The 24,071-nt window shown below is 34.4% G+C and overlaps 1 pseudogene; it reads right to left on the bottom strand.

Annotated features, from left to right (window-relative positions):
• Positions 1-4,132: 4,132 nt before the first annotated feature.
• LOC138142418 (WD repeat-containing protein 82 pseudogene) lies at positions 4,133-7,175 on the bottom strand (annotated as a pseudogene).
• Between the last annotated feature and the right edge of the window lie 16,896 nt (positions 7,176-24,071).

Below are 24,071 nucleotides of genomic sequence, written 5' to 3'. Positions count from 1 at the left end.
TGGAGGTGCTAATACCAGATGGATATAAAAGAAAATTCTATCAATCATTATTAATTACAATTTTAGAGATTGTTTGCTAAAAATAGAACAAGAAGGGATTCTGCCAAATTTATTCTTTATTGCAAATACCTAAATCAAGGGGAGCCCTAAAAGAGATAAAATTATTAACCAATTCCCCTAATGAATGTTGATAAAAATTATTAATTAAATATTAGCAAAATAGAAAAATCATTCTGTAAAAAATTATATAATATGATGAGACTGAATTTATACCAGTAATACAGAATTCACTAAGTATTAGAGAATTAATACCAGGAACAACAGAAATCATAAGATTATATACGTAGATACAGAAGAAAACAGCTTTTAATAAATTCAATACCCATTTCTGTAAACAAGCAAATAAATTAATGAAGCTAGAAAACATAGGAATAAATAAATCTTTCAAAGCTAAGTAGTATCCAGCTAAAATGAAGGGCCTGTATTAAATGCAATGGGAATAGGCAGAATTCCTTTCTGATAATAGAGGTAAAATAAGGATGTCTATTATTACCACTATTATATAATATAATGTTTGAAATGCTAATTTATAGAATAAGATAAAACAAATAAATTGAGAAACTAAATATCACAAAAGACATCTCTGAAGAATATTTGATTGTTATGATGAGTGAATGTGATAAAATATAATTGAGCTCTAAGAAATGAGGAAATTGTTGATTTAAAAAAATGAAAAGATCAACATGAACTGATGCAGAGTGAAGTGTGCAGAAATAGAATACTTTATCCTCACCTCAGTATTGTTTTTTTTTTTAAAGCAATCGGGATTAAGTAACTTGTTCAAGGTTACATGGCCAGTTATTTCTGGATATGGTGCTGAGTATCAATATTGTTTTAACTAAACTATCTTGAGGACTTTTATAAACCATTAAAGAATGATAGAAGAAACAGGAGAAGAATATATTCAGAAACCTTAAAAAACAAATAACTTTAAAGGTTGTAAGCTATAGTTACTAAAATGACCATTCATGATTCCAGAGGACTGATGATGAAATATGCTATCCATCACAAAGGTGATTTATGGTGAGATATATATCAATGCCTATACAACCATTGGAGGAATCTGTTTTGCTAAACTATTCATATTCATTTCCTTTTTCTCATTTTATTTTTCCAATAGAATACAGGGTGGTAGTGAAAAGAATCTATTTATATTGTTTTTAATAGAAAGGTTTTAGGGTTTTACTGATAGCAAATGTTATGTGGATTTCAGATAAGATCATTGCATTATCAATTTTACTTAACTACTTTACTTAGTTACATAAAAACTCTCACCTAGTAGGAGTAATCTGTAAATGCTTGTAATATATATATATATATATATATATATATATATATATATATATATATACACATACATATATTAAAACTGAGAGAAAAAAATAATTCTAAAGTTCCAACTAAGACCTATCTGATTAGTCAAAGATGACTTAAAAAGTAAAATGATGAGTATTAGAGAAATCTCAGGAAAACAAGAACTATTTGTCTTCAATTATGCATACTTTTTGACCCAGAGATCCACTACTAGGCACACATGACAAGCAGATAAAGAGAAGAGAAATCCATCTTATGTACAAAATATTTTCTAGCAATTCTTTTGTAGTGGTACAGAACTGGAAACTAAGATGTGTCCATCATCTAGAAAATGACTGAAAAAAATTATGATAAATTAATGTAATGGTTCAAATTCTGCTGTAAGAAATGAAGAATGGGACAGTGTCCGAGAATTCAGGAAGATTTATAAAATCTGATACAGAGGGACCTGAACAGAACAAGGAGAATATGTGTGTGTGTGCGTGTGTGTGTTGGATAGTGGAGAGATGGCTACTATAGAAATTTATTTTGCTTGACCATAACTATTTGATACAAGATTTTTGTTTCCTTTTTCCTTTCCTTTTGCTAATTCGGGGAAGTGTTATGGAGACAAAATAAATGTTTGTTAAGTTTAAAAAAAGTTTTGCACTCTTTTAAAATGAAGGCAGCTAATAAAAATTGCACAGGGGTGAAAGAAGGTTGTTCTGAACCAAAAAAAAACAAGTACCCACCTGCATAAATGAGATTTATAGATTGTATGAATAACTGAGATATCTCTTCCTTACCTAAGGCTTCACTAAACTGATTGCACTTCTATCAATTACAGAATTATTCAAAATTGTCCGATCTGTTTATACATATTATATAGTTATAGAGCAGTGAAAAGAGTTCTGGATTGGAATTGAAGGTCCTATGTTCATGTCATGACTGATATACTGTTAATAAATAATATGTGTGACCTTGGACAAGTTTTTTTTTACCTCTCTGGTCCTCAGTTTCTCTATACATAAGATGAAGAGGTTTGTATTGAATAACCTTCTTTCTCTAAAGGTATGTGTAAAGCCAAGCAGGAGCAGCTTTCCAGAGGACTGCTCTAAGGTTCTGATAACACAGTATAGTGAACTCTCTATTTATTCAGCAGTAAATGAAAGTAAAACATTCACAGAAACCAAAGTACAGCATTCACAATGATATAACATAACTTATCACTAAATTGGTCACATAGTTATCACATGGAAACACAGCACTTGACACACTGCCTGGCACATAGTAAATGCTTAATAAATGTTTATTGACTGATACCTACACTCAAATACACACTGTTTTGAGTAAAAAGAAATAATTTGTGCAGAAAAACTAACATTTATTTATTTTAAAGTTAGTAAAATTGTTTTTAAAATTTTTACATGTGTAAGTAAATACATTTTTTTTTATCATCTACTTAAGAATGAATTAAGCTAAATCCAGAGTCTGAGGGAACTTGAATAATTGGGGAAATAAATTGTTTGCTAGAAAACTTAGAATTTTGCTTCCTATTGCACTAAACAGTCTAGCAGGCTATTTGACTACTCAAGACTTGTGCCAAATATTTTAATCTTATTATTCCCATTCATGTATCCTTCATCCCAGATAGACTGAAGTATTTGCTGTTTCTTGATCTCATCTCACCTTTTATTGTCTCTATCAATTCATTCCCCAAGTTTAAAACAATGACCCAGTGCCTATCATAGTTCCTCTGACTCAGCATGTGCTAAGCAAGTGTTTGCAGAATAAATTAACCTGAACTTAATTGGAGACATTCTTTCCATCTCTCCACCCACTAAAAATTCTGTCTTTATTCAATGGAACAAATCACATACCAACAATTTGGCATTCTCCTTCCTTCCTTCCTTCCTTCCTTCCTTCCTTCCTTCCTTCCTTCTTTCTCTCTTTCTTTCCTTCCTTCTTACTTTCTTTCCTTCTTCCTTTCCTTCTTTCTTCCTTCCTTCCTTCCTTCTTCCTTTCCTTTTTCCTTCCTTCTCTTTCTTTCTTTCTTTCTTTCTTTCTTTCTTTCTTTCTTTCTTTCTTTCTTTCTTCCTTCCTCCTCCTCCTCCTCCTCCTCCTCCTCCTCCTCCTTCTTCTTCTTCTTCTTCTTCTTCTTCTTCTTCTTCTTCTTCTTCTTCTTCTTCTTCTTCTTCTTCTTCTTCTTCTTCTTTCTTTTTGCAATCTGATAGGTGTGAGGTGGTACTTCAAAATTATTTTCATTTGCATTTCTCTTCTCAATAATGATTTTACATATGACTAAAGATTTGATATCTTTGTCCAAAAAGTGGCTGTTCATATCCTTTGACTGTTCATCAAATACAAGAAAGACTTGTATTTTTTAGAAATTTGACCCATTTCTCAATATATTTGAGAAATAATCCCTTTATCAGTGATACTTGCTACAAAATTTCCCCTCAGGTTTATGCTTTCCTTATAATTTTGGTTGCATTGGCTTTGTGCAAAAACTTTTAAATATATATAATCAAAATTATATATTTTATAATTTGTAATACTATCCATATTTTATCCTAAATTCTTCCTTTATCTATAAATCTCATAGATACATTATTCTATGCTCTCATTTATTTCCTTATGTTATAATGCTTTATGTGTAAATCATGTACCCATGTTGACCTTATCTTGGTATATGGTGAATATTTGTAACCCTTAACAATTTTATTATTATAAGAGCCATTAGAAGGAGTATATGCAGACAAAAGATGTGGATGTAAAGTTATGTATGCATTACTACTCCCTTACATGCATCAATCAGGCAAATGAAATGGCCATTGGTAAATAAAAGGAGGAACTTGCCATTGTTGCTGAACTTTAAGCCTGTTCATTCACAGTTCCTATTGTACTGAATTTTGAAGGTAGCCAATGGTCCCTTATCAAACATGCAAAGATCATAAAGTTTAACCATTTCAGAATTGACACCAGCAGCAAAAATTAACCCTTCTGGGACAAAAGAACAAAGAGCTTTTCGTTGAAGATGCCTTAGACCCTGGCAGTTAGGAGTCTGAAGATCACAGAAGTTGGATGGTTTTATCCAGGTACCCAGAGATGAAAGTGTCATCTGTTGGTGACATGGACAAGGCTACCACCCTCTTCTTGTGTTTGGGGAAGTACTGGATTAATCTGTTTTCATGCAAGGACAGGAAGCAAATTGTATCATCAATTTTGTTAGAACTATACACAGCAGTGTTTGCTGCATGTGTATATCTGATTAAATCCAGTTCACACTTCTTACTGTACAGTGTTTTCTTTGGTTTGCCCTCCTGACAGTCATACAGGAAGATGGAGTTGTTGTTGCTGCTTGAGACAACAATCTTGCCATTGCAATGACGTGATGGCACCACCCAAAAAAATAAACGGATGAACTGAACCATGCTCTAGGACAGCCCCAGCTGAGGAGGTGACCCCCAGCAATCAGGTCACCCCTATTCCCACACCCCACCCTGTGAACTTCAGCATAACCTCAAGGAAATGTAGAAAAAATCCCACCTGGCCTTGGCACCCACCAGTCACCACTACCAGCTCCAGTTTAGCACCAGGTAAGCTTCTAGACCCCTACAGTCTCCAACTGCCAGCATATGAGGCCATAGCATACAAAGTCAGTAATCAGATCCCTTGCCCATATCATAAGAAGCATGGAACAGTGCCCCCATGTCCCAGAAGAAGAGATCAACTTTAAAAGCCAAGAAATAGGCAAACACTATGAACCACAAAGAAAAACAATGACCATAAATAATTATTATTGTGACAGGGAAGATCAAAACACAAATTCAGCAGAGGACCACATTGTCAATATACCCACATCTGAAACCACAAAGGGGAATATGAACTGGTCTAAAACCCAAAAAACCTTTTTTGGAAGGGCTCAAGAAGGATTTTAAATGTCAAAGAAGAGTGGTAGAAGAAAAAATTGAACAATTCCTTTGAAAATACAATTGACAAAATAGAATTAAAAGGACACTGAAGAAAACAACTACATAAAGAACAGAATTGGCCAAATGATAAAGGAGTTACAAAAGCTAACTGAGGGGGCAGCTAGGTGGTGCAGTGAATAGAGTACCAGCCCTGGAATCAGGAACACCTGAGTTCAAATCTGGCCTCAAACACTTAACACAAAAACTAGTCTTGTGACCTTGGGCAAGTCACTTAACCCCAACTGCCCTTCAAAAAGCCAAAAAAATAAAGCTAAAGAAGAAAACAATTCATTAAACATTACAATTAGACAAGTTGCAGCTAATGACTCTATGAGACCTCAAGAATCAGTCAAACAAAATCAAAAGAATGACAACATAGAAGTCCTACCAAATTCTTTTTATGATACAAATATGGTACTGATGCCTAACCCAAAGAGCCAAAACAAAGAAAATTATAGACCAATTTCCCTAATGAATTATTTAAATTTTAAATAAAAAATTTAAAATAAAATGTTAGCAAAAATATTACAGCAACTAAATATGAGAATAATATAAGACTACCAGTTAGGATTAAAACCAGGAAAACAAGACTGGTTCAATATTAGAAAAATTATCAGCATGATTGACCATATCAACAATAAAACTGGCATAAACTATGTAATTTTCTCAATAGAAGCAGAAAAAGTTTTTGAGAACATACAACACTCATTCCTAGCATAGGAATAAATGGAGTTTTCCTTAAAATGACAAGTTGCATACACCTAAAACTATCAGTAAACATTATATATAATGGCGATAAACTAGAAGCATTTCCAACCTGATAGGGGTTGAAATAAGGATATCTATTATAGCCACAGTTATTCAATATGGTACTAGAAGCATTACCTTTAGCAATAAGAGAAGAAAAAGTAATTGAAGGAGTTAGAATAGGCAGTGAAGAAACAAAGCTATCACTCTTTGCTGAGGATATGATGATATACTAAGAGAATCCTAGGGAATAATGAACTACATGAAATAATAAACAACTTCAGCAAAGTTGGAGGATATAAAAGAAACCAACATAAATCACTAGCATTTCTATATAGTACTAAAAAAAAAACAAGAGATAGGAAGAAAAACTTAATTTAATATTACTGTAGACATTATGTATAATATCATGTATTATAATATATGATATGTAAAATATTTGGGATTCTACCTGTCATACCAGGTATTAAATTGCATCATAAAGTAGCAATTATCAAAACTACTTGGTACTGGCTCAGGAATAGATTGTTGGATCAGTAGAATGGGTTAGGTACACAAGAAACAGTAGTCAAAAACTATAGTAATCTACTGTTTGATAAATCCAAAGACTCCAGCTCCTGGGATAAGAACTCACTCTTTGACAAAAACTTCTGGGAAAACTGGAAAATAGTATGACAGAAACTAGGCATAGCCCAACATCTTACACCATATATGCAAAGAAAGTCAGAATGAGTACAAGATTCAGGTATAAAGGCTGATACTATAAGCAAACTGGGAGAGTAAAAGAAAATAATAGTTTACCTGTCAGATTTATGAAGAATGGAAAAATGTATGACCAAACAAGAGATAAAGAACATTATGAAATGCAAAAGGGATAATTTTGATTATAAAAAATGGAAAAGTTTTTGCACAAAGCCAATGCAATTAAGATTAGGAAGGAAGCAGAAAACTAGGAATTTTTACAACCAGTATTTCTGATAAGGCCTCATTTCTAAAATGTACAAAAAACTGAGTTGAATTTTTAAGAATACAATTCATTCCCCCATTGATAAATGGTCAAAGGATATGAGCAGGCAGTTTTCAGATGGAGAAATTAAAGCTATCTATAATCATATAAAAATTCTCTAAATCACTATTAGAGAAAAGCAAATCAAAACAACTCTGAGGTACCACATTATGCCTACCAGATTGACTAACATGACAAAACAGGAAAAATGATAAATATTGGAGATGTGAGAAAATTGGAATACTAATGCATTGTTGGTGGAGTTGTGAAATAATTCAACCATTCTGGAAGGCAATTTGGAACTATGGTCAAAGGGCTATAAAACTGTGCATGCCCAGTAATTCTACTTCTATGTATCCCAAAGAGATCATAAAAATGGAAAAGGATTCACATGTACAAAAAAATATTTATAGCAGCTTTTTTGTGGTGTCAAAGAATTGGAAATTGAGGGGATGCCCATCAACTGGGGCATGGCTGAACAATTTGTGATATATGAATGTAATGGAATACTATTGTGCTATAAGAAATGATGAGCAGGCAATCTTCAGAAAAACCTGGAAAGACATATATGAACTGATGCTGAGTTAGGGGAACAGAAGCAGGAGAACATTGAACACAGTAACAGTCACATTGTGTGATGACTAACTTTGAAAGACATCTCTTCTTAGTAATGCAAAGATCTAAGACAACTCCAAAAGACTTATGATGGAAAATGCTATCCACATTTAGAAAAAGAACTATTTAGTCTGAATCCAGATTGAAATATATTATCTGTTCTCTCTCTTTTTTTGTTTCTTTCTCATGGTTCCTCCCATTGATCCTAATTCTTCTTTACATGACCAATGCGAAAATAGGTTTAATATGAATGTATATGTAGAGCCTATATCAGGTTGCATGCTGTCTTGGGGAGGGGGAAGAAAGAGATGGGAAGAAAAATTGAACTTGAAATCTCATGGAAGTGAATGTTGAAAACTTAAACATAAAAAAAATAAATTTTACATAAATTTAAGGGATTTTGTTAGGTAAATAAATAGTGTAAACATTTAGGGAAAGATTTACTTATTTAAATTACTCAGAAGAAATTGTTTTCAAGCATTCATTTATACGCAAATTGTTATAATTGTAGGCTCTAATCTATTAATTAATGCAGCCCCCTAATGGCATCCACTAGGAAACATTTTGCTAGCCTAACTTGTTACTCTGAATACTTGGAAAGTTTTACATGTCTGTAATGAATATTCTGTAAGTCAAACATTTCACCAAATTAAAACAGAGCTTCCTAAAAAAATACAAGTCATTCACCAATTGTTAAGTGGCCAAAGAATATAAAAAGGGAGCTTTAAGACAAAGAAATTGAAGCTACCTATAGTCATATAAAAATGCTCTAAATTACTATCAAACAGAGAAATGTCAGATTGATTAATATGACAAAAAAGGGAAATGTTAGATATTGGAGGGGATGTGGGAAAACTTGGATGCTACTGCATTGATGATGAAGTTATGAACTAATCCAACCATTCTGGAAAGCAATTTGGAACTGTGACTAAAGGGCAACCAAATAAGGTTGTGCATACCCTTTGGCCAACAATACCACTGCTAGGTCTGTATGCCAAAGACATTCAAAAAAGGAGGAAAAGACCTTTTAGTACAAAATTATTTAAAGCAGCTCTTTTCATGGTAGCTTAGAATTGGAAATTCAAGGGTATTCCTATCATTTGGGGAATGGCTAAACAAGCTATGGTATATGATTGTAATGGGATATTATTATGCCATAAGAAATGACAAGCAGGACAATTTTAGAAAAACCTAGACTTACTTGAACTGATGCATGGTGAACTGAACAGAATGAGGACAACATTCTACACAGTATCAAGAATATTGCTCGGTGAAAAAGTGTGAATGATTTAGCTGTTCTCAGCAATGCAAAGATCCAAGACAATCCCAAAGGACTAATGATGAACCATACTATCCACCTCCAGAGAAAGAACTAATATACATGGAATACAGACTGAATCATGCTATTTTTCTTTTCATTTAAAAAATATTTTCATTTTCTTTCACTTTTTCATTTTTCCCTTTTATTTGAGTCTTCTTGTACAAAACGATTAATGCAGAAATGTTCTATATAATTACACATATATAACCTATATCTGTTTACCATCTTAAGGAGGAGGAAGGTAGGAAAGGTTGGAATTTGAAACTCAAAACTTAATTTTTTTTAATTGGAGAAAAGGAAAATAAACTATATCAAGGGAAAAATAAAAAAGGAAGATGTTTTAAAAGTTTATGTTATATGATAATTCTGTCGATCCTGATGATAGGTCATTATCTGATAGAATTTATTTGAGGAATTGCTAAATTCAATCAAGTAGTAAGAAAATAATTCATATATATTAATTTTACTTTATATACACATGCACCTGTATGTGCATATATATGTACATATGTCTATACATATGATTACAAATATGACTCCTGGTACATTTTTGGAGATTTTGTCATTTATCCTACTTTGTGGCTGAAAGTAGTTTCCCCCACCACTGGCTATATTGCCAGAAGAGTTAGCATCATGAACACAACCTGAAATCTGGAACTTGAGTGGTTTTTCCTTCATTTCTTTCTAAGGGTGAAATTATTGACTCCTTCACTAAACAGTTGCTTATGCCACATGGTAAGGAGCGATGGCTATTGAATCTTCATTTTGTTTTCCTTTTAGGCTTTGGGAATCAAAAAAAAGACATGGGGTTTTGTCCTTGTGCCTGATCCTTTTCTGTTCTTCGTGCAAGAAGTAGAATCTCTAGGCCTGGAGCTCAAGCCATAGGTTTCTGAGAGTCCAGTAATCTAGCATGTGTGTTCTTGTCAGTCCAATAATGAAATCCTGAGTAGGTTAGGTCTAGGATGCTGGACAATCAGGGCTTTAGAACAAACTTGGTGGGAGTAATTCTTTGTGGGAACTAAGCTAAACTGTGAGTCTAAATTCTTCTCTTTTCCCTTTCTTAAGCCTTCCCCCCTTAACGCTCCCCCCACCAGTTTTTGTTTGTTTCCTTAGCAAACGTGTGTTTTGTTCAAGCTAAATCGCTGAAGTAAATATCCCTTTGTAAAATCTTATCTGATGCCAAGTGGTTAAATGGACCTGGGATGATAGTAACTGAACCCCTAAAAATGGGGGAGCCCAGTTGGTAAAGGCTGCAGTCAATGGGCAGTGAGGGAGGAAGAGGGAAAGATAGGACAAAGGGAGAGAGGGAAGGAAAGGAAGGAAGGAACAAAGGAAGGATAGAAGCAGATATTTTTAAAACAGTGTGTGTTAAGGGACTGTCCTAAGCACTGCAGATGGAAACAGAAAAAAGGAAGACAACCCTTGTGCTTAGAGAGCTTACATTCGAATGGGGGAAAGATAACACCAAACAAAGGAAACTGAAAAGGTATGGGGGTATGAAAGTGTTAGTCTACCAGGATGGTTTGGGATTTCAAGAGATTTTAGGAACAGATTCGGGAGAGGAGTGAAAACAGGTCAGTCTGGGCCTTTTCTTACAATGAAGGTTCCTGGAGTAATTCACCAAGGGGAGAAAGGCAAAGAAGGGTGGTGGTGGGGGGGGTTCTTTCATATCGATATTCCAATTTCTAAATAAGTGGGTCATATTAGATTGTTCTTGGGTGAGTAGGCTATTTGAGCCAAGAGAAGTTCAAATTTGGTTTATCAGTAGAGGAGGCATTCTTTCTAGGCCCAGAGGAAGTTAGGAACAGAGATGGGAGATTATTGAGATGATTAAATGTAAGGAATAAGACAAAATTTTTAACAGGGCAAACATGGAAAGTGAATACATATTTATTTCCAAGATTATTTTTTTTCTTTCTTTTCTTCTCCCCCCATTGTTTTAGAAAATGGGGGGTGTAAATGTTTGCTACTGGGGGAAAAACCTTTTAAAAGAAAAATTAGTAAGTGGTTTGCTATCCAGCAAACATTGCAGTTTAAAATCTTGTGACTTGAAAACGTACTTATCTTTCCCAATCTAAATAAAGCATAATACCAGTCAAGATTTACAAGGCAAACCTTTTCCAAAGAGATTTTTTTCCTAAGTCCCAGAGAAAGTATTGCTGAAGAAAACAGAACACTTAATAAATCAGGAGGTGTTTGAAATTAATGACTCTAAAAAAAGGTTTAAATCCTAAAGTCATTTAAAAAACTGTCTCTAAAATGAAAAATGCAGGGGAAAATGGGTAATTAGGAAGTAATGAAGACTTTGCAGAATAAGCTATTGACAAATAGAAGATGAGAGTAAATTTGGAACATATTGAAATATATACAAATAAGCATCTTTGCACAACAGGTCTCCTGGGGGAATTAGGGAATTTGCTTAGGACATCCAATTATTTATTAAAAGTCAAGGAAAACTGGGAAGTTGGCACAATTTTGGAAAAGAAGTTACACTAGGATCCCAAAAGACTAAAGGAAAGAAATTTGAAGATAGTGAACAATAATAAAAAATCAATACTCATTTTGATAAAGGAGAAGAAAAAAGGTGGGAAACTCTTTTTAAAAATATGCAGAGTTCAGCAGGGTCCTAAGAAATAACCATTTGTTTTAGGTAAATATCAAATAATTTTGGCAGTCAGCAAGCATTTATTAAGTGCCTACTATGTTCTAGTTACTCTGCTAGACATAATAAAGGAATTATCAATACTTTAGTATATAGCATTAAGATAAGGTGGTGATAGATTTATTTTTATAATTTTTAAAAAGGTGTGTATATGAGAGATGTTATTTAAAGATAATTTGGGTAGAGTTATGTGGACCAGAAATAAAAATAGATACAATTGAATGAAGTTTAAAAAAATTAAAAGGAAATGATAATTTATTTAAAACTGGGGTCCTCAGGCACTGTTTTGAGCATTTTTATTTCTCAAATGGGCTTTAATATGAAGAAAAATGATTTGATCACACAAAATTCCTGACATGTCCTAAGAATTATAATGACTACACTACTACTAATAATAATAGCAAGCCATATTTGATAGTTGTTTCTATTTTTTCTTTCTACAAGTAATTTTCATAAATTATCTCAATTGATATATGGAGGCAGTAAGTTGAGGTAAACCCTGATGTTCTAGTCCTCAGGAGAGTGAGTATATTAAACTTCAAAGGGATGTGAGCTACAGGAGCATATGCCACTTTTATGATATTGGGGTGATGATGCACATTGAGGGAGGTGAAGAAGCCTATATCTAAACACACATATACTGGAATCAGAAAGGATTATAGAGAGTATTTTATCTTTTCTTGGCATACAAGTAATTGCTCACTTTTCTTGGAAGTGCAGATCAAAATATAGTTCACAAACCTATAGTAAAATTAATTAAATACTTTCCACAATACTGGGTCCCTAAATAGGGTTATTTGAACATTTAAGTACCAAGTAGAAAGTGACCACTTGCCCCTAAGAATAGCTTTGAAGTATAATCTTAAAACACATAAATATATTATGTCACAAGACAGCTGAAATTTATAACATATGAACAGAGCTGTCAAGTGAAAGTAGATGTATCTGAAAAAAAGTTTCATCAGTTACAATTATCATTTTCCCATGAGGGGATGTAAATAGTTCAACTTTGATAAGTTCTTTATGATTTCTTTTCCTGTTCACCTTCTGATGCTTCTCTTGCTTCTTGTATCTGAATGTCAAATTTTCTGTTCAACTCTGGTTTTTTCAGCAAGAATGCTTGAAAGTCCTCTATTCCACTGAATGACCATATTTTCCCCTGAAACATGATACTCAGTTTTGCTAGCTAGATGATTCTTGGTTTTAATCCCAGCTCCTTTGACCTCTGGAATATCATATTCCAAGACCTTTAATCCTCCATTGTAAAAGCTGCCAGATCCTGGGTTATCCTGATTGTGTTTCCACAATATTCAAATTGTTTCTTCTTGGATGCTTGTAATATTTTCTCCTTGATCTGGGAAATTTGCAAGCTGGCTATAATATTCCTAGGAGTTTTCTTTTTGGGATCTTTTTCAGGAGGTGATCGGTTGGTTCTTTCAACCTCTATTTTGCCCTCTGGTTCTAAAAAATCAGGGAAATTTTCCTTGAGAATTTCTTGAAGGATGATTTCTAAGTTATTTTTTTGATCATGGCTTTCAGGTAGTACAATAATTTTTAAATTATCTCTCCTGGATCTATTTTCCAGGCCAGTGATTTTCCCAATGAGATATTTCACATTGCCTTCTATTTTTTCATTTGTTTGGATCTGTTTAATAGTATCTTGTTTTTTCATAAAGTCACTAGCTTCCATTTGCTCCAATCTAATTCTGAAAGAATGATTCTCTTCAGTGAGCTTTTGAGATTCTTTTTCCATCTGGCAAATTCAGCTTTTTAAGGCATTCATCTCATTTTTTGAGCCTCTTTTGCCATTTGAGTTAGTATATTTTTAAGGTGTTATTTTCTTCGTTCAGTTTGTTGACTTTCATTTCATATTTTTCTTGCATCATTCTCATTTCTCTTTCCAAATGTTCCTCCACATCTCTTATTGGTTTTCACAATCCTTCTTAAGGTCCTTTATGGTCTGTAACCAGCTCATATTTTTCTTGAAAACTTTTGATGCAGGAGTTCTGACTTTGCTGTCTTCCTCCTGTTCCTTGCTCTGATCCTTTTTGTCCCCAAAATAGAAGTCTAAAGTTGGATTATTCTATTTGCTTTGCTTCCTTTGCCTGCTCATGTTGCCACTCAGTTACTTGACTTTGGGGTTTTTTGCCACAGTAGAACTCTGCTACCAGACAAGGGAGCTTCATCACAATCACTGGGGATTTCTGTGTTGCTGAAGGTATTAGTTGTGTGCTCTCTCTGAAGCCTCCACATGCTCTGGCAAGATGGTTGCACACCCCAGGACCTTCAAACACTCCAGATCCAAGCAAAAAGCAAGAGCAATTACCCCTCATACTGGTAGCTTGGCCCCCTAGGATCTGCAGGCCAGAAGCTGAAGCTGCCACTTGGTGGCAGCTGTATGGCTGCGGCACCTCAGTGGCTTCTCCCTCCAGGAAATAAAGGCCGACCACACTCCCAACTACTGGATGCCAAAATCCACACTCTACTGACCTCTCATTTTGCATCTATGGGTTGATAATTCTGGCAAGTGTCACAGCTGCTGGTGATCTGAAATCCCTCCAGCTGGTGGATAGTTAGGCCTCCCTGGGGTTAAACCTCTGGCTTGCATGGGGCTTGGGTCAGCTCCCAGAGCATTGTGCTGGCCAATTCCTGCTGGCCTGCTGGGCTGTTGTTAGAGGGAGATTAGCTTCTTTGTGCCATTTTGTGGGTTTTGTAGCTCCAAAATTCTGTAGCTCCAAAACTGGAGTCATCTTTTACATGAATTGGAGGAGGTAGGAGCCAGAGCCCCGCAGAAATCCTGTTTCTATTGCAACATCCACCACATATCTCATTGGTTTTTATATAAAACCAACTCCTAGATTTATTTATTACATCAATAGGTTTTTTTGTTTTGTTTTGACTTTCAGTCTTTTTAATCTCATCTTTGATTTTCAGGATTTCCAATTTGGTACTCATATGAGGATTTAAAATTTGTTATTTTTCAGTTTGTTTCCCCATTTCATTGATGTAAGAATTTAGAGAAATAAATTTTCCCCTAAGTACTGCTTTGGCTACATTCCACAAGATTTGGTGTTCTGTCACATTGTTGTCATTCTCTTTAATAAAATTATTAAATCTTTCTGATTTGTTCTTTGACTCACTTATTCTTTAGGATTAGATTTTTTATTTTTCAATTAATTTTTAATCTATCTTTCCACTGCCTTTTTGAATATATTTTATTGCATTATGATATTGAAAGAACACATTTAATATTTCTGCTGTTCTATACTTGATTTTGCTGTTTTTGTGCCTTATTACATGTTCAATTTTTGGGTAGGTGTTGTGTGCCGCTGAGAAAAAGGTATTTTTCTTTCTTGTCAAATTCAGTTTTCTCCAAAGGTCTGCCACCTAACTTTTCTAATATGTTATCTACCTCCTTTATTTCTTTCTTGTTTATTTTTCATAGGATTTCCATAGAACTCAATAGAGTTCTGGAAGTGGATATTTGAGGTCCCCCATTAGTATAGGTTTATTGTCTACTTTTTCCTGTAACTCATCCTTTAAGAATTTGGATTCTATATCACTTGATGTATATATGTTTAGTATTGATATTGCTTCATTGTCTACGGTATTGTAAAGCCATGAACAAACAGCTTTCCAGAGGACTGCTGCTGTGAACAGCTTTCAAGGTTCTGATTACATAGTATAGCAAACTCTCTATTTGTTCAATAACAAATCAGAGCAAAACATTTACATAAAATAAAGGTACAGCATTCAGAATGTTACAACTCATCACAGAAAATCAAAATAGAGCATTCACCATGTCACAACTCAACAACTTATCACTAAAACGGCCACCTAATTTTCAATAAAGTACAATCATTTACTAACTTAATCATTCAAACATCCTTAAGGAGGCTTGCCTCCTTAAAGGTCACAAAGTACAAAAGTCAAAGTTATCCATCATGGGATACAATTAAGTTATAACTTCAACATTCACTACTCAGTACCCTCTTAAGGGGTAGTGGAAAGGACAAAAGCCATCCACCCCTAGGTCACAAGTAAATTATAATTTCAGTCACTACTCAGTATTCTATTTCATCAGTCACTACTCAGACAATTTCATCAGTCACTTCTCAGTACCCACAGAGAGGTCTTTTCATATTGACTCAGGGCAGGCTTTCATTTTCCATGGTTCCTCTTCCATGGTCCCAGCTCCCACCTGAATCTAACCAACTGCCACCTGAATTCAAAGGCAGACAGCTCCCAGTTCCTTGCCTAGCTCTCTGTTCAGTTCCTGTTCCACATTGGAGCTCACAGTATCCAGTCCTTCTCAAATCCTTCACAATCTCTGTTCCTGGGAAGACAAGGCTTAACAAAGCAACAAGAATATTCATACACATTAACATACCACAACAAGATTTGTACAAAATACCAACACCACAGTCATGCTTTCACAGTCTTTGGCAGTTTCAGACAGCCCTTGAAAGTCTTGCCACCACAAGTCTGACTTCTGTGTCAATTCCATTACTATTTCAGGTACCTTTTAGTAAGATGTAGTTTTCTTCCTCATCTCTTTTAATTAGGTTAATTTGGGTGTCGCTTTGTCTGAGAACATGATTGCTACTCATTTTTTTTTTACTTCAGCTGAAATGAAATAGATTCTGCCCCATCCCATTACCTTTACTCTGTGTATGTCTCTCCACTTTAAGTGTGTTTCTTGTTTTTGTTTGTTTGCTTGCTTGCTTTTTGGAGGGGGGAGGGCAAGGCAATTGGGGTTAAGTGACTTGCCCAAGGGTCACAAGGCTAGTAAGTGTTATGTGTCTGAGGCTTAATTTGAACTCAGGTCCTCCTGACTCCAGCACCAGTGCTCTATTCACTGCAACACCTAGGCACCCCAAGTAGGTTTATTTTAAACAAAAAATTGTTAAGATTCTGGTATTTGAGCCACTCTGCTATCCACTTCTATTTTATAGGAGAGTTCATTCCATTCACATTCATAATTATGATAACTTATTGTGTATTTTCCTATTTCTAATTCTTCCTCCTATTTCTTCTCTCTCTCCTTTTACCCTTTCCCTCCTTACCAATGTTTTGCTACTGTCTACCACCTCTTCTGATCTGCTCTCACTTCTGTAAGTCTCCACCTCTCCCCCTTTTATTAATCTCCTCCCCCCACTACTGCCCTCTCAGATAAAATATATTTTTTGTATTCAAATGATTATGACATATGGTCTTCTCCTTATAAAAGTTTGAAAACGTCCTATTTCTTTGAATGGCCCCTTTACCCCCCTTTGATGTACCATGCTGAATTTTGCTAGGTAATTCTTGGCAATAGTCCTAGCTCCTTTGCCTCCCTGAACATCATATTCTATGACAACTGATCCATTCCCCAATTGATGTTCAGCCCCTCAGTTTCTAGTTATTTGCAACTTTAAAATAACTACTACAAATATTTTTGTACATACATTTTGTACATGTGTTTGTCCTTTTTCTTTGATCTCTTTGGTGAGCCAACTTAGTAGTGGAATTTCTGGTTCGAAGGAGATGCCCATCTTCGTAACACTTTAGGCTTAATTTCAAATCGTTCTCCAGAATGGTTGGACTAATTCACAGCTCCACATCACCTGTTGCATTTCACATTTTCATTTTCTGTCATTAGCCAATCTTATGGATATAATGTGATACCTCAGAATTGTTTTGTCTTGTATTTTTCTAATTATTATTTAGAGCATTTTTCATAGTACCATTGAGACATTTGATTTTTTCTTAAAACTGCCTATTCATTTCTTTTAAACATTAATAAATTGGGCAATAGTTTTTACTTTTTATTGATTTGGCTCATTTCTCTTTATATCTAAGAAATGAGGCATTTAATTGAGAAATTTGTAAGCTCTCCGCCTCACCCAACTCGAGTTTTCTACTTTCCAATTAATTTTGTCTGGATTGTTTTTGTTTGTGCAAAACCTTTTTAATTTAATATAAGCAAAATTACACATTTTACCTCCCTTGATCCTCTGCATCTTTTTTTGATCCTAATCTTTTCTCCATTATATAAGGTCTTACAGATAATTTTTTTTCCATACTCCCTTAATTTCATTCTGACATAATCCTTTGTGTAAAAATCATGTCCCCATTTTAACCTTATGTTGTTAAATGATATGATATGTTGGTCTATGCCTAATTTCTGTCAGATTGTTTTCTAGTTTTCTTAGCAGTTTTGTTGAATACTGAGCTCTCATCCCAATAGTTTGGATCATTGAGTTGATCAAACATTTGATTACTGTGCTCATTTACATCTGTATATTGTGTGCCTAATTTAATTCATTGATCAACCATTCTATTCCAATATATAATAGCAGATTTTTTTGATTATCTCTTTTATTTTTTGCAATATTGTCAGAAGTCTGGTATTGCTACACTACATTCTTTCACTTTTTTCATTGATCTCCTTGATATTCATGATATTTTCTTCAGATTAATTTTGTCATTATTTTTTCTAACTCTGTAAAAATAATTCTTTGGTTTTGTGATTGGTATGAGACTGAATAAGTAAATTAGTTTGGGTAAAATTGTAATTTTTATCATATTGGTTTCCATGAACACTTACTATTTATTGATATCTGTCTTTGTTGTTTGAAATCTATTTTGTAAATGTATTCATATAATTCCTTGGTTTGTCATAACAGATAGATTCATAGGTATTTTATATTGTTTGCAACTATTTTAATGGAATTTCTCTTTTTATCTCTTCCTGCTTAGTGTTGTTGATAATATATAGAAATATTGGTGACTTATGAGGATTTACTTAATATAGTGCGATTTTGCTGAAGTTGATTATTGTTTCAATTAGTTTTTAGTTGATTTTTAAGGTTCTTTAAAAAGATCATGAATTATAATGAGATGGTATGCATACCAGGAATGTGGATCTGGTTCATCATCAGGAAAATTATGAGCATAATTCACAACTTTACCAATGTTGAAAGAAATAAAATAAACCCAAATAGATCATTGACACTTCTCTATCTTACCAACAAAATCCAGCAGGAAGAGATAGAAAGAAAAATTCCATTTAAAATAACTTCAGAAAAAAATAAAATAAAATAACTGCAGACATTATGAAGAACTTGGAATCTACTTACCAAGACAACTTCAGGAACTACATGAACACAATTAAAAATCATATTTTGCTTGAATAAAGACAGATCAAAACAACAGGAGAAATATATTTTTATTGTTCATCTTGCGTAGGTTGAGCCAAAATAATAAAAATGGCAATTCTGTGCCATACCAATCAAAATACAAAGGAATTATTATATAAATCTAGAAAAATAATAACAAAATTCATCTGCAAGAAGTAAAGGTCAATAATATCAAAGGAATCAATGAAAAAAATGTGAGAGAAGGTTGCCTTGCAGTGCCAGATGTCAAACTGTACTACAAAGTATTAATCATCAAGCCAATCTGATACTGGCTAAGAAGTATAATATTGGATTAGTAGAATGGATTAGGAACATAGAATAAAGTAGTAAATGATCTTAGTAATCTAATTTTTGCTAAACCCAAAGACCCCAGCTTCTGGGATAAGAGCTCACTATTTGACAAAAACTGCTGGGACAGAGGAAAACAGCATGGCAGCAACTAGGTATAGACCAACATTCTACACAGTATAACAAGATAAGGTCAAAATTGGTACATGAATTACATAGAAAGGGTGATACCCTGAGCAAATTAGGAGAACAAGAAATCATTCATCTGTCGATCTATGGAGAAGTTTTGACCAAATAAGAGATAAAGAACATTACAAGATGTAAAAATGCAACTTAAATGAGAAAGAAAGCAGGAACCTGGGAGTGGAAGGTGGGGGTTACAGCCAGTTCACATGATGACCTCATTTCTCAAATATAAAGGGAACTGAACTAAATTTATAAAAGTAAGAGAGCCATTCCTCAGTTGATAACTAGTCAAAAGATATGAACAGGAAGTATTCAGATGAAGAAACCAAAGCTATTCATAGTCATATAAAAATGCACGAAATTATAACTGATTAGAGAAATAAATATTAAAACAGCTCTGAAAGGAAGTCTAGGGGGGCAGAGCAAGATGGCAGAGTAAAAACAGGACCTCTGTGCAGCTCCAGCTCCTACCAACTCCAAAACATGTAAAAAATAACTTTAAACAAATTTTAGAGCTACAAAACCCATAAAGTGACAGGGAGAAACAAATCTTTTGCTGAAGGCAGCTTGGCAGCCTGCCAGGAAGGGACTACTGCACCAAGCTGAGAGCTGAGCACAGTACCATGTGAGTGGTGCAGTTCTGACTCCAGGGCAGCCCCAACCAGCAGTGGACAGAGCAGACTTCATGAGAGTGAATCACCAGCAGCTGTGGCATTTTCCAGACTTCTCAATCCATAAATGCCAAAAAGAAAGTAAAAGGTCAGTGAGGAACTCTGAGAAATGAGAAAATTGTTGGAACTGATAGAAAAGAGTGTGGTCTGGCCTCTGCCACCTGGGCAAGAAGTGGCAGAAAGGCATGGCAGCTGTAGCTGCTGCCCCATGGCTGCTTCCAGAACTCCTGGCCTACAGATGCAGGGGGACCAAGTAACCATTTAGTGGGTAATAACTCTTGCTTTAAACTATTTGGATCTGGATGTCACTCTTGGATTGTGGTCCTGGGGTGTGTGGCCACTGTGCCAGAGCTTATGGGGGCTGCAGAGAGGGTGCTCTCCTAATAGCTCTGATGGCTACAAAAACCCCAGTGATTTGGGACATATCATTCTGCAATCTGCAAGCAGAGTTCTACTGTGGGAAAGACCTCAAAAGTCATGTAATTGGCAAGCAATATGAGCAAGCACAGGTAACACAAACAGACCATAGAATCCTTTTTTGGGAACAAAAAAGGATCAAAGCAAGGAATAGGGGGAAGAAAAGGAAGTCAGAACTCTTGCATCAAAAGCTTCCAACAAAAATATGAAGTGATTACAGGCCATGGAGGAGCTCAAGGAGGATTTTGAAAATCAAGTAAGAGAAGTGGAGGAAAAATTGGGAAGAGAAATGAGAATGATGCAAGATAATCAAGAAAAACAAGTCAACAGCCTGCTAAAAGAAACTGAAAAAAATACTGAAGAGTATAACACCTTAAAAATAGACTAGTCCAAATGGCAAAAGAGGTCAAAAAAGCCAATGAGGAGAATAATGCCTTAAAAAGCCAAATTGCCCAGATGCAAAAGGAATTTCAAAAGCTCACTGAAGAGAATAATTCCTTCAAAATTAGATTGGAGTAAATGGAAGCTAATGACCTTATGAGAAATTAAGATACTATAAGAGATCCAAACACATGAAAAAATAGAGGGCAATGTGAAAAGCCACTTGAAAAACCAGTGGCCTGGAAAAAGAGATCCAGGGGAGATAAATTAAAAATTATTGGAATACCTGAAAACCATGATCAAAAAAAAGAGCCTGGACACCATCTTTCAAGAAATTATCAAACAAAACTGCCCTGATATTCTAGAACCAGAGGGCAAAATAGAAATTGAAAGAATTCACTGATCACCTCTTGATAAAGATCTCAAAAGAAAATTCCTAGGAATATTATATCCAAATTCCAGAGTTTCCTGGTCAAGGATAAAATACTGCAAGCAGTCAGGAACAATTTGAATATTGTGGAAACACAATCAGGATAACAAAAGAACTAGCAACTTCTACATTAAGGGATTGAAGGACTTGGAATATATTCTGGAGGTCAAAGGAGCTAGGATTAAAACCAAGAATCACCTACCCAGCAAAAGTGAGTATAATGCTTCAGGGAAAAATATGGTAATTCAATGAAATAGAGGATTTTCAAGCATTCTTGATGAAAAAAAAAACAGCTGAACAGAAAATTTTACTTTCAAATATGAGAAGTATGAGAAGGTAAACAGGAAAGAGAAATCATAAAGAGCTTTTTAATTTGAACTATTTATATCCCTACATGGAAAAATGATAATTGTAACTCATAAGACTTTTATCAATATGAGGAGAGTTGAAGGGAATATATATATATGTATACATACATATATACATGCATATGTATAGAAGGGTATATGTATGTATATATATGTGAGCTTGTGCATATGTATGTAAATGTATACATAGATGGAGGGCACAGGATGAGTTGAATATGAAGGGATGATACAAAAAAATAAAATTAAGAGGTGAGAGAGGAATATATCAGGAGAAGGAGAAAGGGAGAGATAGATTAATGTAAATTATCTCATATAAAAGAGGCAAGAGAAAACTGTTACAATGGAGAGGAAGAGCAAGAAGGTGAAAGGGAATGGGTCAGCCTTACTCTCACTGAATTTGGCTTAAGGAGGGAATAATATACACACTCAATTGGGTATCTTACCCTACAGGAAGATAGGGTGGGAAGGGGATAAGAGGAGAGATTATAGAAGGGATGGCAGATTTTACAGTAATGCAATATTATGAACATGATCAATTTTCTTATACTTAGCTACTCATATCAATACAATGATCCAAGACAATTCCAAAGGACCTATGATGAAAAATGATATTAATCTCCATAGAGATTAATCTGGTGAACTTTGTATGTTGATTTTAGCACACTTAAAAAAAAAATTTTAATTTGTTTCTTTCTCTAGTTTTTTTTTTTGTAACATAGCTAATATGGAAATATGTTTTGCATAACTTTGCTTGTATAATTTATTTCATATTGCTTACCTTCTGATAGGATGGGGAAGTGCAGGAAAGAAGAACATCTGGAACTCAATTTATAAATTATTTTAAAAATAAATGAATCAATGAATGAATAGATGAATTTTAAAAAAAGAATAAAGATATTTTGTCAAAAACATCTATAAATATAATCATACTAATTTTGCTATTTTTTATTGATCTGGCAATTATGCATATATATTTCCTAATATTGAACCTGCCCTGTATTGTTAGTTCAAATCTATCCTAGTCATAAGATATAATCTTTAGTATATTTACATATTATATATGACAATTCTAACATTATGAATATAATCTATATAATTATACATTTTGATTATATATGTACATATATAATACACACACAATATATAATCTCCTTGCTAGTGTTTTATTTATAGTTTGTGCATTAACATTCATCAGAGCAATTGGTGTATAGGTTTGTTTTTTTTTTTGCCTTTTTGGAGGGCAATTGGGGTTTAGTAACTTGCCCAAGGTTACACGGCTAGTTTTTGTGTGTGTGTGTGTGTGTGTGTGTGTGTGTGTGTGGGCGATGGGGGGAAGGGGGAAGTGTTAGGTGTCTGAGGCCGGAACCTAACTCAGGTCCTCCTGACTCCAGGGCTAGTGCTCTATTCACTGCTCCACCTAGCCGCCCCTAAACACTTTTTATTTTTATTTTTTTTGCCTTTTGGAGGGCAATTGGGGTTAAGTAACCTGCCCAAGGTTACATGGCTAGTTTTTTGTGTGGGTGTTAAGTGTCTGAGACTGGAATGAAAAGCAGGTACTCCCGACTCCAGAGCCAGCGCTTTACTCACTGCGCCACCTAGCCTCCCGGTGTATAGTTTTCTTTCTCCATTTTTGCTCTCTCTGGTTTAGGCATCAAAATCATATTTGTGTCACAAAAGGACTTTTTTACAACTTTCTCTTTACCTATTTTTTCAAATAGTTTATAAAGTATTGGAATTAATTGTTTTTTTTTTAAATGTTTGGTAGAATTGACTCATAAATTCATCTGATCTTTTTTCTTCCCCATACCCCCTTTCAGGGAGCTCATACATAGCTTGTTCAATTTCTTTTCCTAAGATAGGGCTCTTTACATATTCCTCTTCTGTTAATCTGGGCAATTTACATTTTTTGTAAATATTCATCACTTTCAATTAAATTGTCAGTTTTATTGGCATATAATTGTGCAATTGCTTTAATTTCATCTTGTCATAGATACTTAATGTGCCTCCCCTCCCTGCCTATTTCCTTTTATCTGTTGACACCCAAGATATTGTCCTTCAATACATTCATTGCCCAGCTCTCAGTATTTCTCTTCACCCAAACTCTTCTTATATCAAGAGATGTCAACATACATATCTGTAAAGCACTTATGTTGCCCATGTAGGTTAATATGCATTCATATGGCTTTGTCTCATTTTGCTTTACATAGAAGAATGAATAGATTATTATGAAATTTCACTCACCTTTCTCCAAGGAAGACTTAGATTTACCCAGAGAGTAGCAGGAGATAGGGGGCATGAAGTTGACCTATACCACTCTCCTGAGAGAGGGGATGTTGGGATACATTTATATTTATCATCATACCGACCCTCATTTTTCTAGGCTAAAGGTAATATATTTTAGCTGTAAAGATATCCCCTAACAGGGACATGGTACCGCAGTGTCCCTCTGAAGACTTGCCTAACTTCCCAGC

This window comes from Petaurus breviceps, unplaced genomic scaffold, assembly GCF_028583685.1.
Source record: "Petaurus breviceps papuanus isolate PSGF00001 unplaced genomic scaffold, PetGlider_PUasm1.0 90579, whole genome shotgun sequence".
Classification (NCBI taxonomy): Eukaryota; Metazoa; Chordata; class Mammalia; order Diprotodontia; family Petauridae; genus Petaurus; species Petaurus breviceps.
The sequence above is the reverse complement of the archived record's forward strand: the minus strand, read 5'-3'. Positions and strand labels throughout refer to the sequence as shown.